The sequence below is a fragment of the Pseudophryne corroboree genome, chromosome 8 (assembly GCF_028390025.1).
Source record: "Pseudophryne corroboree isolate aPseCor3 chromosome 8, aPseCor3.hap2, whole genome shotgun sequence".
Taxonomy (NCBI): Eukaryota; Metazoa; Chordata; class Amphibia; order Anura; family Myobatrachidae; genus Pseudophryne; species Pseudophryne corroboree.
Genome location: NC_086451.1, coordinates 174,791,366 through 174,807,866, shown reverse-complemented (window position 1 = coordinate 174,807,866; position 16,501 = coordinate 174,791,366). Strand labels below are relative to the sequence as shown.

At 49.1% G+C, this 16,501-nt stretch overlaps 1 non-coding gene across 1 annotated transcript; it reads right to left on the bottom strand.

Moving 5' to 3' along the window:
- Window positions 1-8,712: 8,712 nt before the first annotated feature.
- Window positions 8,713-8,877, bottom strand: LOC134950615 (U1 spliceosomal RNA). The gene has a single exon (XR_010183503.1). It is a non-coding gene; the product is annotated as a U1 spliceosomal RNA (small nuclear RNA).
- Window positions 8,878-16,501: the final 7,624 nt, after the last annotated feature.

The window sequence follows — 16,501 nt, the reverse complement described above, 5'->3', positions numbered from 1 at the left end:
TCTCATAAGCGCCCACTATCCCAGATTGTTGACACAGATACCGACATGGATTCTGACTCCAGTGTCGATTACGATGATGCAAAGTTACAGCCAAAATTGGCAAAATCCATTCGATATATGATTATGGCAATAAAAGATGTTTTGCACATCACAGAGGAACCCCCTGTCCCTGACAAGAGGTTACATATGTACAAGGGAAAGAAGCCTGAGGTAACCTTTGAGGGGGTCACACGAGCTGAACGAGTTATGTGAAAAAGCTTGGGAATCTCCAGATAAAAGACTGCAGATTTCCAAAAGGATTCTTATGGCGTATCCTTTTCCATCAACGGATAGGTTACGATGGAAATCCTCCCCTAGGATGGACAAAGCATTAACACGCACAGCTACAGTTGGAAAATCAAATTTTTACCTTATGTTCCCTCACAGCATAAGAAAGCTCCGCATTATCAAATGCAGTCCTTTCGGTCACAAAGAAACAAGAAAGTGCGAGGTGCGTCCTTTCTTGCCAGAGGTAGGGGCAGAGGAATAAAGCTGCACAACACAGCTAGTTCCCAGGAACAGAAGTCCTCCCCGGCCTCTACAAAATCTACCTCATGACGCTGGGGCTCCACTGGCAGAGTCCGGCCCATGTGATGTCATGCAGCTGCTCTGACCACACCTCCTGTTTCTCCGTTGCCGACCCCATTTTGAAACCGTGCCCCCGCACCGCTCCATCTCCGACTTGGAAATGGAGTGTTGTTGACCCCCCTCCCCCCCCCCCCCCTTCACCGATTCACAGGCAGAGGCGATCGCATTATCTGCGGGGTACCGCAGAAAATGCAGGCGGATGCGTATGCTCTTAGCAGTTTTTGCAGTTGGATTGCGATCCAACCTGAATCAGGCCCCATTACCTATCACAATGCACTGCGGGTAGTACAAAATGGGGTTAATATAGGAGAAAAAACCCCAGAGCTGTGCTCCTTAACTGTCCCTGGTGCCTAGTGGAGCGGCTGCCCAGTAATCAGTGTCCACGCCAGTGCGCACACGGCCCGCCCCCATCAGCGGCCTCGTGATCCCGGAGGGTGGTGTGTGTGTGACTGACCTTAGGAAGAAACCGGAGCCTCCGCTGCAGTGACCCAGCAACCTGGGCACGGGAGTATACTGCGCCACTGGGAGTGATGGAGCTGCAGTAAAGAAGTCTATTAGACCTAGCCTGCTGCAGCCCTTGTAGATTCTTATAAAAAAAGTTCTTCTTTTCTTGCCAAAATTAATAGCTAAGAATAGGCTACCTAAGTGGCCTGCTACTGAAGGCACCAACTACAAACTGAGCTCCCTGTTCATGGAAGCGAGGTTATAGAGGAGGGGGCGCTGAGCATCTTGGGAACAGTCAAAAGCTTTGAGCCTGTTGGTGCCTCAGATCAAGATCCTACTCTACACCCCAATGTGAATCCTTGTGGAGTCCAGTGTACCCCACAGAAGAAATGAATGTGTCACACCCATTGGCAGCAACATTAGAATAGCTGCTGATGGGCACAATTGAGAAAGGAAGGGGGGAAAACATTTGAATCCAGCACATATATGTAATTTGAATATGTAATTTGTACCTTCCTACTTTAAAATGTAATGGATGAACCTCACCCTGTGAGAACTATCTTCATGATCAAGAGATCTCATATGCAAGATAAGTATGTGTTGGGATAGGGCTGTGGAGGGCGGCTGCTCGGGCACACCCCTGTCGAGTTAAGGAGATTCAACTGAGGCAGCACAAGGGAACTCTCATCTGGGGACAACAACTGCAGGGAGAACACATTTTCAGACGAATGTGGGAGGGCAGAAGGCTGCCTAATACTGAAGCACCCCCAAACAACAAACCAAATGCAACAACTAGTGCAAGCATTCCTGGGGGAAGGCCTGCAGCAGATGGATTTGCATATGGTGATGTCATCCAAGCAGTGGGCATAGTTGGCTGCAACCCTCGTCTGCATATGAAAAGAGAAAAGGGTCACGCAGGGCATGGCGGCCTTTGTGGGGTTGCGCTTGGATGACACCTAAATCGCTTTATACACCCCCACCCCCCATCAGTGTGGGCTCATGTTGGCCATGCCCCAGCCCCTGAAGCATTCAAGCTGATTTCTTGCAGCAGCTGGACCCAGTAACAGCTCCAGAGTTGCTCTACAAGACAAGTAAAAGGGTGTGAGCCCTGCAGCACCACCTGTAGTTTGCATACACACATATATAGGACAGCATCTCTTATATGCCCCAGGGTCAATAAAATAGTATCCTTATCTATGGTATCCATCCCCTCAGATAAGGTAACCGTCCATGCCGCTACAGCACTACACACCCAGGCCGACGCAATTGCCGGTCTGAGTAAGGTACCTGAATGTGTATAAATGGACTTCAGGGTAATCTCCTGTTTGCGGTCAGCAGACTCTTTGAGGGTAGCTGTATACTGGGACGGGAGGGCTACCTTCTTGGATAAGCGTGTTAATGTTTGTCCACCCTAGGGGAGGATTCCCATCGTAACCTATCCATTGATGGGAAAGGATACGCCATAAGAATCCTTTTGGAAATCTGCAGTCTTTTATCTGGAGATTCCCAAGCTTTTTCACATAACTCGTTCAGCTCGTGTGACCCCCTCAAAGGTTACCTCAGGCTTTTTTCCCTTGTACATATGTACCCTCTTGTCAGGGACAGGGGGTTCCTCTCTGATGTGCAAAACATCTTTTATTGCCATAATCATATATCGAATGGATTTTGCCAATTTTGGCTGTAACTTTGCATCATCGTAATCGACACTGGTGTCAGAATCCGTGTCGGTATCTGTGTCAACAATCTGGGATATCTGGGATAGTGGGCGCTTATGAGACCCTGACAGTCCCTGCAACATAGGATCAGGCATGGGTTGAGACCCTGACTGTCCCAAAGCTTCAGCCTTGTCCAATCTTTTGTGCAATGAGTTTACACTAGCATTTAAAACATTCCACATATCCATCCAATCAGCTGTCGGTGGAGACACCACATTCATTTGCTCCTGCTCCTCTCTAATATAGCCTTCTTCCTCAGACATGTCAGACATGTCGACACATGTGTACCGACACACCACAAACACAGGGAGTGTGTGAAGACAGTTTCCCCACAAGGCCCTTTGGAGAGACAGAGAGAGAGTATGCCAGCACACACCCCAGCGCTATATAACCCAGGAATACACAGTAACTTAATGTTTGCCCAGTAGTACTGCTGTATGTAATTTGCGCCGAATTATGTGCCCCCCCCCCTCTTTTCAACTCTCTTGTCTACTATGGTATAAGCAGGGGAGAGTCCGGGGAGCTTCCTCTCAGCGGTGCTGTGAAGAAAAAATGGCGCTGGTGAGTGCTGAGGGAGAAGCCCCACACCCTCGGCGGCGGGCTTCTGTCCCGCTTCAACTGTAAAATTGGTGGGGGCTCATACATATATACAGTGCCCAGCTGTATATGTGTTATAGTTTTGCCAAAAAGAGGTTTATATTGCTGCCCAGGTGACCCCCCCCCCCCCCCCCCCCCCCTGCGCCCTGCACCCTTACAGTGACTGGAGTGTGTGAGGTGCATGGGAGCAATGGCGCACAGCTGCAGTGCTGTGCGTTACTTCAGTGAAGATCATGAAGTCTTTTGCCACCTCTGAAGTCTTCTTTTCTTCTCATACTCACCCGGCTTCTATCTTCCGGCTCTGCAAGGGGGACGGAGGCGCGGCTCTGGGACGGACGGCGATGGTGAGATCCTGCGTACCAATCCCTCTGGAGCTAATGGTGTCCAGTAGCCTAAGAAGCAGGACCTTGCAACTCGGAGAGTAGGGCTGCTTCTCTCCCCTCAGTCCCTCGATGAGGGAGTCTGTTGCCAGCAGTGCTCCCTGAAAATTAAAAACCTAACAAAATACTTTCTGTCAGAAAGCTCAGGAGAGCTCCTGAAAAGCACCCAGTCTCCACTGGGCACAGTATCAAACTGAGGTCTGGAGGAGGGGCATAGAGGGAGGAGCCAGTGTACACCCAGAACTAAAGTCTTTCTTAAAGTACCCATGTCTCCTGCGGAGCCTGTCTATCCCCATGGTCCTTACGGAGTCCCCAGCATCCTCTAGGACGTTAGAGAAAATAGGATTTTAATACCTACCGGTAAATCCTTTTCTCTTAGTCCGTAGAGGATGCTGGGCACCCGTCCCAGTGCGTACTGTGTCTGCAGTTATTAAATGGCCCTTAACTCCAGAATATTTATGTGGAGACAACTTTCCTGACTTGACCATCTTCCTTGGACGTTTTCTCCCTGTGTGACTGCTCCCCAGCCTCGGAGGGTTGCATCCGTGGTCCCTAGGATCCAGTCCTGGATCCCGAACCATCGCCCCTCTAGGAGGTGAGAACTGTGCAGCCACCAATGGAGTGAGATTCTGGTCTTGGAAGACAGGATTATCCTCCGGTGCATGTGTAGGTGGGATCCGGACCACTTGTCCAACAGGTCCCACTGGAACACTCTGGCATGGAACCTGCCAAACTGAATGGCCTCGTAGGCCGCAACCATCTTCCCCAGCAACAGAATGCATTGATGGATTAACACTCTTGCTGGTTTTAGAATTTGTTTGACCAGACTCTGGATCTCCATAGCCTTTCCACTGGAAGAAAGCCTCTTCTGTGACCAGTATGACTCCCAAAAACAACAACCGCGTCATTGGGACCAACTGCGATTTTGGCAAGTTTAGGAGCCAACCATGTTGTTAAAGAACTGTCAGGGAGAGTAGATGTTTTGCACCAACTGGTCCCTGGATCTCGCCTTTATCAGGAGATCATCCAAGTACTGGATAATTGTGACTCCTTGCTTGCGAAGGAGAACCATCATTTCCGCCATCACCCTGGTGAAAATCCTCGGAGCCGTGGACAGACCAAACGGCAACGTCTGAAATTGGTAATGACAATCCTGAATTGCAAACCTCAGGTAGCTTTATGCAGTGGCTAAATGGGAACATGTAAGTAGGCATCCTTTATGTCTACCAAAACCAGGAAATCTCCTTTATCCCCCGGACTGGAGATCACTACCCTGAGAGATTCCATCTTGAAATTGAATTTCTTTAGGTAGAAATTAAGGGATTTCAGATTTAAGATTGGTCTGACTGAGCCGTCCGGCTTCGGGACTACTAAGAGGCTTGAATAAAAACCTTCTCCCTGCTGACTAAGGCTGATTTGAACAATCGGTGAGGGGGAACGTCTTGAAACCCCAGTTTGTACCCTTGGGACACTATTTGTAAAACCCACGAGTCCAGGTCCGAATGAATCCAGAACTGACTGAAGAGTTTTAGACGTGCCCCCCAGTGGCGGAACTAGCAAGCAGTGGGCCCATGTGCGACAAAATGGCTTGGGCCCCCCCCCATCCCTTCCCATCCAAGTCCACCCCCTCACCCCTGGAGAGGATCTGGTGAGGGGGGCCTGCTCAGGGAAGTGGATACCTAGCAACAGTGCCGTAACTAGACATTTTAGCAGTGTGTGCAAGAAACGGCATTGGAGCCCCACCCCTGCATGCAAAACAGGGGCAGTGCGCGCCGTAGGCGCGCGCAAAAAAACATAGTGGCGTGGCTTCGTGGTTAAGGGGTGTGGCCACAAAATAATACCAATTCATAAAACGGTGCACAGTAGTCTCCATTATTCAAATTACGCCGCACAGTAGCACCACTACACCAGGTAGAGACCCTTTTACACCTTACGGCGGACAGATTCCTCTTTTTACACATTACAGCAGACAGCGTCCTCTTTTTACACATTACACCAGACAGCGTCCCCTTTTTACACATTACGGCAGACAGCATCCCCCTTTTTTACACAACGGCAGACAGCGTGCCCTTGTTACACATAGCGGCAGACAGCGTACATTTTTTTCACATAACGGCAGACAGCCTGCCCTTGTTAAACATAGCGGCAGACAGCGTACACTTTTTTCACATAACAGCAGTCAGCCTGCCCTTGTTACACATAATGGCAGACATCGTACACTTTTTACACATTACAGCAGACAGCTTGCCCTTGTTACACATTACAGCAGACAGCTTGCCCTTGTTACACATTATGGCAGACAGCGTGCCCTTGTTACACATTACGGCAGGCAGATTCCCCCTTGTTACACATTGCGGCAGGCAGATTCCCCCTTTTTACACATTGCGGCAAGCAGCTTCCCCCTTTTTACACATTGCGGCAGGCAGATTCCCCCTTTTTACACATTGCGGCAGGCAGTCCCCCTTTTTACACATAGCAGCAGGCAGATTCCCCCTTTTTACACATTGCGGCAGGCAGTCCCCCTTTTTACACATAGCTGCAGGCAGATTCCCCCTTTTAACACATAGCTGCAGGCAGATTCTTCCCTTTTACACATAGCTGCAGGCAGATTCCCCCTTTTTACACATAGCGGCAGGCAGATTCCTCCTTTATACACATAGCGGCAGGCAGATTCCCCCTTTTTACACATAGCGGCAGGCAGTCCCAAGAAAGAAAGAAAGAAAGAAAGAAGAATTATACTTACCCTCTCCGCTGGCTCAGGCTCCTCGTGCAGCTTGACGATTCCCGGGCAGTAGAGAATGAGGAGGAGGGAGGTGGAGGAGGGAGCCGCAGCAGCGCTGTGTTATTGGTGGAGGCGCTGCTGCTGCTGCCCCTCTGCTTCACTATAGGCTGTTCTCGGAAGACAGCCTATAGTGAAGCAGAGGGGCAGCAGCAGCAGCGCCTCCACCAGTAACAAAGCGCTGCTGCGGCTCCTTCCTTCACCTCCCTCCTCCTCCTCCTCCCCCGCGTGCCACTGCTCCTCTCATCTCCAAGCGACCCTCCTCCCTCTTCGTGTGTTACAGAGGCGGCAGCGTGTCTGGTGCTGCGGCTGCTGCCCGTAGTGCCCTGGCCTGATCTGTTCGTTACGACGGGCGGGCGGCGGGAGTCGCAGGACACAGACCCGACGGGAGCGCTGGTGTGCGGCTGCGGCATGATACAATGAGTCATTGTGACTCATTGTAATGCCGGCGGCTGTGGGCCCTTGAGTGCGGCGGGGCCCCAGTGCAATGCACTGCCTGCCCTGCCAGTAGTTCCGCCCCTGGTGCCCCCCACTGGTGTGGGCTCCTGCAAGAGAGCCCCAAAATGCAGGCGCATGCGTATGCTCTTAGCAATTTTTGCAGTTAGATTGCTTATTGCGATTGCAATCCAACCTGAATCAGGCTCTATTACCTATCACAATGCACTGCGGGTAGTACAAAATGGGGTTAATATAAGAGAAAACCCCCCCAGAGCTGTGCTCCTTAACTGTCCCTGGTGGCTAGTGGAGCGGCTGCCCAGTAATCAGTGTCCACGCCAGTGCGCACATGGCCCACCCCCTACAGCCACGCTGGATCACGGTATAGTGTGGGCACAGAAGTCCCTTACCTCCCTTTCATCAGCGGCCTCGTGATCCCAGAGGGCGGTGTGTGTGTGACTGACCTTAGGAAGAAACCGGAGCCTCCGCTGCAGTGACCCAGCAACCAGGGCACGGGAGTATACTGCGCCGCTGGGAGTGATGGAGCTGCAGTAAAGATGTCTATTAGACCTAACCTGCTGCAGCCCTTGTAGATTCTTATAAAAAAAGTTCTTCTTTTCTTGTCAAAATTAATAGCTAAGAATAGGCTGCCTGAGGCAGCCCCCTGTTAAGTGGCCTGCTACTGAAGGCACCAACTACAAACTGAGCTCCCTGTTCATGGAAGCGAGGTTATAGAGCAGGGGGCGCTGAGCATCTTGGGAACAGTCAAAAGCTTTGAGCCTGTTGGTGCCTCAGATCAAGATCCTACTCTACACCCCAATGTGAATCCTTGTGGAGTCCAGTGTACCCCACAGAAGAAATGAATGTGTCACACCCATTGGCAGCAACATTAGAATAGCTGCTGATGGGCACAATTGAGAAAGGAAGGGGGGAAAACATTTGAATCCAGCACATATATGTAATTTGAATATGTAATTTGTACCTTCCTACTTTAAAATGTAATGGATGAACCTCACCCTGTGAGAACTATCTTCATGATCAAGAGATCTCATACGCAAAAAAAGCATGTGTTGGGATAGGGCTGTGGAGGGCGGCTGCTCGAGCACACCCCCGTCAAGTTAAGGAGATTCAACTGAGGAAGCACAAGGGAACTCTTGTCTGGGGACAACAACTGCAGGGAGACCACATCTTTTCAGATGAAAACGAGAGGGCGGAAGGCTGCCTAATACTGAAGCACCCTCAAACATCAAACCATATGCAACAACTAGTACAAGCATTCCTGGGGAAAGGTCTGCAGCAGACGGATTTGCATACGGTGATGTCATCCAAGCAGTTGGCCAAAGTTGGCTGGAACCCTCATCTGCATATGAAAAGAGAAAAGGGGCGCTTGGATGACCCCTAGTTCGCATTGAACACCCCCCACCCTCCTTTGGTGTGGGGCTCATGTTGGCCATGCCCCAGCCCCTGAAGCATTCAAGCTGATTTCTTGCAGCAGCTGGGCACTGTAACAGCTCCAGAGCTGCTCTGTAAGGCAAATAAAAGGGTGTGGGCCCTGCAACACCACCTGTAGTTCGCATTGTGCGTTGGAAGGCACAAAGTAAGCAGACGGGAGAAGTCAGGATAGTGCGCAAGGGCATAGAAGGGAGGGGCTCAAGAAAAGAGAAGTGGAAACAGACAGCAAACTAGGCTGGAGAGAGACCTGAGACAATGAGATCTAAATTATACCAGAGCCAACCAGGGGAAAGCACAAATGCAGTCCCCCCCCTACCACAAATTATGCAGTCGAGATTCCCACATTTGGGGAAATCACAGAGGTCAGCATACCCAGAATGCAATGAATGAACCTCACCCTGGGAAAACAATCTTCATGACCATGGTATCACCTAAGCAAAATAAGTATGATTTGAGATAGGGCTGGAGAGGGCCGCTGCTCAGGCACACCTCCGTCAAGTAAAGGAGATTCAACTGAGGCAGCACAAGGGAACTCTCATCTGGGGACAACAACTGCAGGGAGAACACATTTTCAGACGAATGTGTGAGGGCAGAAGGCTGCCTAATACTGAAGCACCCCCCAAACAACAAACCAAATGCAACAACTAGTGCAAGCATTCCTGGGGGAAGGCCTGCAGCAGATGGATTCGCATATGGTGATGTCATCCAAGCAATGGGTATAGTTGGCTGCAACCCTCGTCTGCATATGAAAAGAGAAAATGGTCACGCAGGGCATGGCGGTCTTTGTGGGGTTGCGCTTGGATGACCCCTAGATCGCTTTATACACCCCCATCAGTGTGGGGCTCATGTTGGCCATGCCCCAGCCCCTGAAGCATTCAAGCTGATTTCTTGCAGCAGCTGGACCCAGTAACAGCTCCAGAGTTGCTCTACAAGACAAGCAAAAGGGTGTGAGCCATGCAGCACCACCTGTAGTTTGCATACACACATATATAGGACAGCATCTCTTATATGCCCCAGGGGCAATAAAATAGTATCCTTATCTAGGGTATCCGTCCATGCCGCTACAGCACTACACATACACACCCAGGCCGACGCAATTGCCGGTCTGAGTAAGGTACCTGAATGTGTATAAATGGACTTCAGGGTAATCTCCTGTTTGCGGTCAGCAGACTCTTTGAGGGTAGCCGTATCCTGGGACGGGAGGGCTAACTTCTTGGATAAGCGTGTTAATGCTTTGTCCACCCAAGGGGAGGATTCCCATCGTAACCTATCCGTTGATGGGAAAGGATACGCCATAAGAATCCTTTTGGAAATCTGCAGGAGATTCCCAAGCTTTTTCACATAACTCGTTCAGCTCGTGTGAGGGGAAAAGGTTACCTCAGGCTTCTTTCCCTTGTACATATGTACCCTCTTGTCAGGGATAGGGGGCTCCTCTGTGATGTGCAAAACATCTTTTATTGCCATAATCATATATCAAATGTATTTTGCCAATTTTGGCTGTAACTTTGCATCATCGTAATCGACACTGGAGTCAGAATCCGTGTTGGTATCTGTGTCAACAATCTGGATAGTGGGCACTTATGAGACCCTGACAGTCCCTGCGACATAGGATCAGGCATGGGTTGAGACCCTGACTGTCCCAAAGCTTCAGCCTTGTCTAATCTTTTGTGCAATGAGTTTACACTAGCATTTAAAACATTCCACATATCCATCCAATCAGGTGTCGGCGGAGACACCACATTCATTTGCTCCCGCTCCTCTCTAATATAGCCTTCTTCCTCAGACATGTCGACACACGCGTACCGACACACCACACACACAGGGAATGCTTTTACTGAAGACATTTCCCCCACAAGGCCCTTTGGCAGAGCTGGCCCTAACCAATATGATGTCCTAGGCAAGATTTTGCCTGGTGCCCCCTAGCACCACCGCTGGTTCCGCCTCTGACCTTGCACCTCTTTCCCAGCATCATCAACCCTCACCCATAACAGTACTTATTTTGGTGTTTGTACCCCCTATATTTTAAACAGGAACAGTTCGCACATTTGGCGCACAGTCCAAAAAGGGGTGTGTTTTTGCTGGCAATGGGCATGTCCACACAATAGTACCCCCAATTAAAATTCCACCACACAGTACTGCAATTTTATTCACATTTGATCACGCGATAGTGTCCATAATTCACATTACATCCCACAGTAGTATCACTTTACCTTATAATCGTTACTTCTCACAGTAGTGCTCCTTATTCACATTACATCACACTGAATTGCTCTTTATTCACATTAGACGACACAGTAAATGCCCTTTCTATACGCAACGCTACATATTAGAGCACCTTATACACATAATGCCACACATTAGTAATGCATTTATACACATAATTCCACACAGTAATGCCCCTTACACATATGAGACACATCATTAATGTCCTTATAAACATAATGCGTCTTACACATTATGACAACCTTTATTAATGCCCTTTTACACATAATGGCCCTCATTCCGAGTTGTTAGCTCGCAAGCTGCTTTTAGCAGCATTGCACACGTTAAGCCGCCGCCTACTGGGAGTGAATCTTAGCTTATCAAAATTGCGAACGAAAGATTAGCAGAATTGCGAATAGACACTTCTTAGCAGTTTCTGAGTAGCTCCAGACTTACTCGACAACTGTGATCAGTTCAGTCAGTTTCGTTCCTGGTTTGACGTCACAAACACACCCAGCGTTCGCCCAGACACTCCCCCGTTTCTTCAGACACTCCCGCGTTTTACCCAGAAACGGCAGCGTTTTTTCACACACACCCATAAAACGGCCAGTTTCCGCCCAGAAACACCCACTTCCTGTCAATCACACTACGATCAGCAGAACAAAGAAAAAACCTCGTAATGCCGTGAGTAAAATACCTAACTGCATAGCAAATTTACTTTGCGCAGTCGCAGAGCGAACATTGCGCATGCGCAATTAGCGGAAAATCGCTGCGATGCGAAGAAAATTACCGAGCGAACAACTTGGAATGACCACCCTTGCGCATGCGCAATTAGCGGAAAATCGCTGCGATGCGAAGAAAATTACTGAGCGAACAACTCGGAATGACCACCAATGTCCCTTACACATATGCCGCACATTATTAATGCCCTTATACACATAATGACACACATAGTGCCCCTTACACATATGTTGCACATTATTAATGCATTTTTACATGACACACATAATGCTCCTTACTCATATTCCGAACACTACTGCACAATCAACCCACTCACATGCACACAGCACTCACACTGCCACTAACACTGTGACCTCTGCCTCTGCTTGGATACAGATGTGTCCTCATAAATCTTGCCTCAATGCTAACGTTGGGGCACCTTTTTTTTATTAAAATGCATCTTATTTGCATTGCTATGTTGTTAGGATGCACACGCAGCTTCTGCTGATTAAAATGATATGCAGCACGCCTATATACTGTGTGAGACTGTGGCTGTATCTGCATATGAAATGCTACACACAGAATATAGGCATGCCGCATATCATTTTAATCAGCAGAAGTTGCTGATGCCCCTAGGCATATCAAATGCCCTAGGCAATTGCCTAGTTTGCCTATGCCTATGGCCGGCTCTGCCCTTTGGAGAGACAGAGAGAGAGTATGCCAGCACATACCCCAGCGCTATATAACCCAGGAATAGCACAGTAACTTAATGTTTGCACAGTAGCGCTGCTGTATGTAATTTGCGCCAAATTATGTGCCCCCCCCCTCTCTTTTCAACCCTCTTGTCTACCGTGGTATAAGCAGGGGAGAGTCCGGGGAGCTTCCTCTCAGCGGTGCTGTGGAGAAAAAATGGCGCTGGTGAGTGCTGAGGGAGAAGCCCCGACCCCTCGGCGGCGGGCTTCTGTCCCGCTTAAACTGTACAATTGGCGGGGGCTCATACATATATACAGTGCCCAGCTGTATATATGTTATATTTCTGCCAAAAACAGGTTTATATTGCAGCCCAGGGCGCCCCCCCCTGCGCCCTGCACCCTTACAGTGACCGGAGTATGTGAGGTGTATGGGAGCAATGGCGCACAGCTGCAGTGCTGTGCGTTACCTCAATGAAGATCATGAAGTCCTCTGCCGCCTCTGAAGTCTTCTTTTCTTCTCATACTCACCCGGCTTCTATCTTCCGGCTCTGCGAGGGGGACGGCGGCGCGGCTCTGGGACGGACGGCGAGGGCGAGATCCTGCGTACCAATCCCTTTGGAGCTAATCCCTTTGGAGCTAATGGTGTCCAGTAGCTTAAGAAGCAGGACCTTGCAACTCGGAGAGTAGGGCTGCTTCTCTCCCCTCAGTCCCTCGATGCAGGGAGTCTGTTGCCAGCAGTGCTCCCTGAAAATTAAAAACCTAACAAAATACTTTCTGTCAGAAAGCTCAGGAGAGCTCCTGAAAAGCACCCAGTCTCCACTGGGCACAGTATCAAACTGAGGTATGGAGGAGGGGCATAGAGGGAGGAGCCAGTGCACACCCAGAACTAAAGTCTTTCTTAAAGTGCCCATGTCTCCTGCGGAGCCGTCTATCCCCATGGTCCTTACGGAGTCCCCAGCATCCTCTAGGACGTTAGAGAAAATAGGATTTTAATACCTACCGGTAAATCCTTTTCTCTTAGTCCGTAGAGGATGCTGGGCACCCGTCCCAGTGCGTACTGTGTCTGCAGTTATTAAATGGCCCTTAACTCCAGAACATTTATGTGGAGACAACTTTCCCGACTTGACCATCTTCCTTGGACGTTTTCCCCCTGTGTGACTGCTCCCCATCATCGGAGGGTTGCATCCATGGTCCCTAGGATCCAGTCCTGAATCCCGAACCATCGCCCCTCTAGGAGGTGAGAACTGTGCAGCCACCAATGGAGTGAGATTCTGGTCTTGGAAGACAGGATTATCCTCCGGTGCGTGTGTAGGTGGGATCCGGACCACTTGTCCAACAGGTCCAACTGGAAAACTCTGGCATGGAACCAGCCAAACTGAATGGGCTCGTAGGCCGCAACCATCTTACCCAGCAACCAAATGCATTGATGGATTAACACTCTTGCTGGTTTCAGAATTTGTTTGACCAGACTCTGGATCTCCAGAGCCTTTCCACTGGAAGAAAACCTCTTCTGTGTCCAGTATCACTCCCAAAAACAACAACCGCGTCATTGGGACCAACTGCGATTTTGGCAAGTTTAGGAGCCAACTATGTTGTTGAAGAACTGTCAGGGAGAGTGCAATGTTTTGCACTAACTGGTCCCTGGATTTCGCCTTTATCAAAAGATCATCCAAGTACGGGATAATTGTTACTCCTTGCTTGCGATCACCCTGGTGAAAATCCTCGGAGCCGTGGACAGACCAAACGGCAATGTCTGAAATTGGTAATGACAATACTGAATTGCAAACCTCAGGTAGCTTGATGCAGAGGCTAAATGGGAACATGTAAGTAGGCATCCTTTATGTCTACCAAAACCATGAAATCTCCTTCCTCTGGACTGGAGATCACTGCACTGAGAGATTCCATCTTGAAATTTAATTTCCTTAGGTAGAAATTGAGGGATTTCAGATTTCAGATTGGTCTGACTGAGCTGTCCGGCTTAGGGACCACGAAGAGGCTTGAATAAAAACCTTCTCCCTGCTGACTAAAGCCGATTTGAACAATCGGTGAGGGGGAACGTCTTGAAACCCCAGTTTGTACCCTTGGGACACTATTTGTAAAACACACGAGTCCATGTCCGAATGAATCTAGAACTGACTGAAGAGTTTTAGACGTGCCCCCACTGGTGCGGGCTCCTGCAAGAGAGCCCCAGCGTCATGCGGTGGATTTGGCAGAAGCAGAGGATGATCTCTACTCCTGCGATCTTGAAGAGGATGCAGACCTCTTCCCTCTTCTCCTTCCTCTACCTGCGAAGAAAGGGGAATCTTAACTTCTTGCATATCTATTGGGCCGAAATGACTGCATCAGATAATGATGCGTCTTCATCCGTTGGGAGGGAACATAGGGCAAGAAGGTTGACTTACCTGCGGGAGCTGCCGAGATCAAATTAACTAGGCAGTCACCAAACAACACTTCACCTTCATAGGGAAGAGACTCCCTTTCTTCTTGGAGTCAGCATCAGCATTCTCTTGGTGAATCCACAATGCTTTCCTATCCGAGACTGCCATGAAATTGGCCCGTGAACTCAAGAGTCCTATATCCCTTGCAATCTCATGTAAGTATGCTGCAGTGTCCTTGATATGATACAACGTAAGGAGTATCCCATCTCTCCAAGGTATCTTTATCGGATGACAAGGTATTCGACCAATTCTTGAATACTACTACTCACCCATGCTCATGTAATGGCAGGTCTAAGTAATGTACCCTTGGTTACATAACTAGAAATAATGTAGCTTCCTGCATACGATCCGCTGGATTTGTGACAGGGCCCCGTGCAGAACAGGGGGTGACTCACACTTTATTCTGTCCGCGGCGGGAAATGAATAAACAACCAGAATCCTTTTGGGGATTTGAAACCATCTTGTCGAGCTGGCCCAGACTTTCTCAAACAGAGATGGAGGAACGTTACATCAGCTTTCATTATATATCTATATATACACATACATATAGACCCCTTTGTCAGGAACAGCAGGGTCTTCAGTGATTTTAATATGTCCTTAATATCCACAATCATGTACTGAATGCTCCTTGCCAATATTGGATCTAATCAGGAAACATTATGGTCGACATAGGAATCAGTATCCGTGTCAGTATCAGTGTGTAGTAACTGGGCAAAATAACATTTTTGCGACCCCGCGGGGCCTGAGGGAAAAGAAACATAGCCATGAACATCACATCTATTCTCTACGTCTGTGTCTGGGACACAGATTTATCCAACCTTACTCTGATATTACTGAAACTTTTACCCAGTCAGTTATTGGTGGTGCCAACAGGGCCACCATCATATGTCTGCATTCCTAATATAGTTTCCTCTTGGGAAAAACATTCAGCCACCGACATGTTGACACACATGTACCAAGTACCCACAGACACATCGGCTTATGGGGGACAGACCGTCAGTAAATCTGTCAGAGGGACACAGAGGATTTTTCAGCTCACAATCCAGCGCCAAAAGTACACAGTCTGGGAAATAATAAACTCTATAGTGATAGACTTGTAATGCTCTAAAGATGTTCTGGTGAGGTGAGGAAGAAGCCCCGCTACTGTAATGGCGCGTATCTGTCCCGCTCAGAAATAATTAATTACGCTAGCGGGGTAAGGACAGTGCCCAGGCACTAATGTCCACTTTTTCCAGCCTTTTGTGAGGAATTTATGCTGCCCAGGGTGCCCCCCCCCCCCCCTGCAGTGCCTGTGTTTGTGTGGGAGCATGGCGCGCAGCGTTCCGCTCGCTGCTCGGTACCTCAGAATGCCATCACTGGAGAAGAAGTCTTCTGTACTTCTGCTACTCACCTGTCTTCTGGCTCTGTAAGGGGGTGACGGCAGGCTGCGGGAGTGTGCATCTAGGCGTACCCAGCGATCAGCACCCTCAGGAGCTAATGGTGTCCTGTCAGCCTGAAGCAGAGCCATTGAACTCACTAGAAGTTGGTCATACTTCTCTCCCCTAAGTCCCACGAAGCAGGGAGACTGTTGCCAGCAGCCTCCCTGAAAATAAAAAAAACTAACAAGTCTTTTCAGAGAAACTCAGTAGAGCTCCCCTGTAGTGCATCCAGTATCACTGCGCACAATACTGGAGTCTGGAGGAGGGGCATAGAGGGAGGAGACAGTTCACACCCTTTGAAAGTCTTAAAGTGCCCATGTCTCCTGCAGATCCCGTCTATACCCCATGGTTCTTAATGTGACCCCAGCATCATCTAGGACGTATGAGAAAACAAATAACGCACACATGAGGAGGAGAGAACTAAGGAAGCTATAAGGAGAAGAGGGGAGGGAGGGGGGGTTGAAAGGTAAGGTAGTAGTAAAGGCATATTGGATAAACTACAACCTTATACATATTCATTAATGTACCAGTAGTTAGAAGTAGAAGAGCTCTAACAGAAACCACAAAGCTTATCTAAAGCCACACCACACTGGATATGCCCA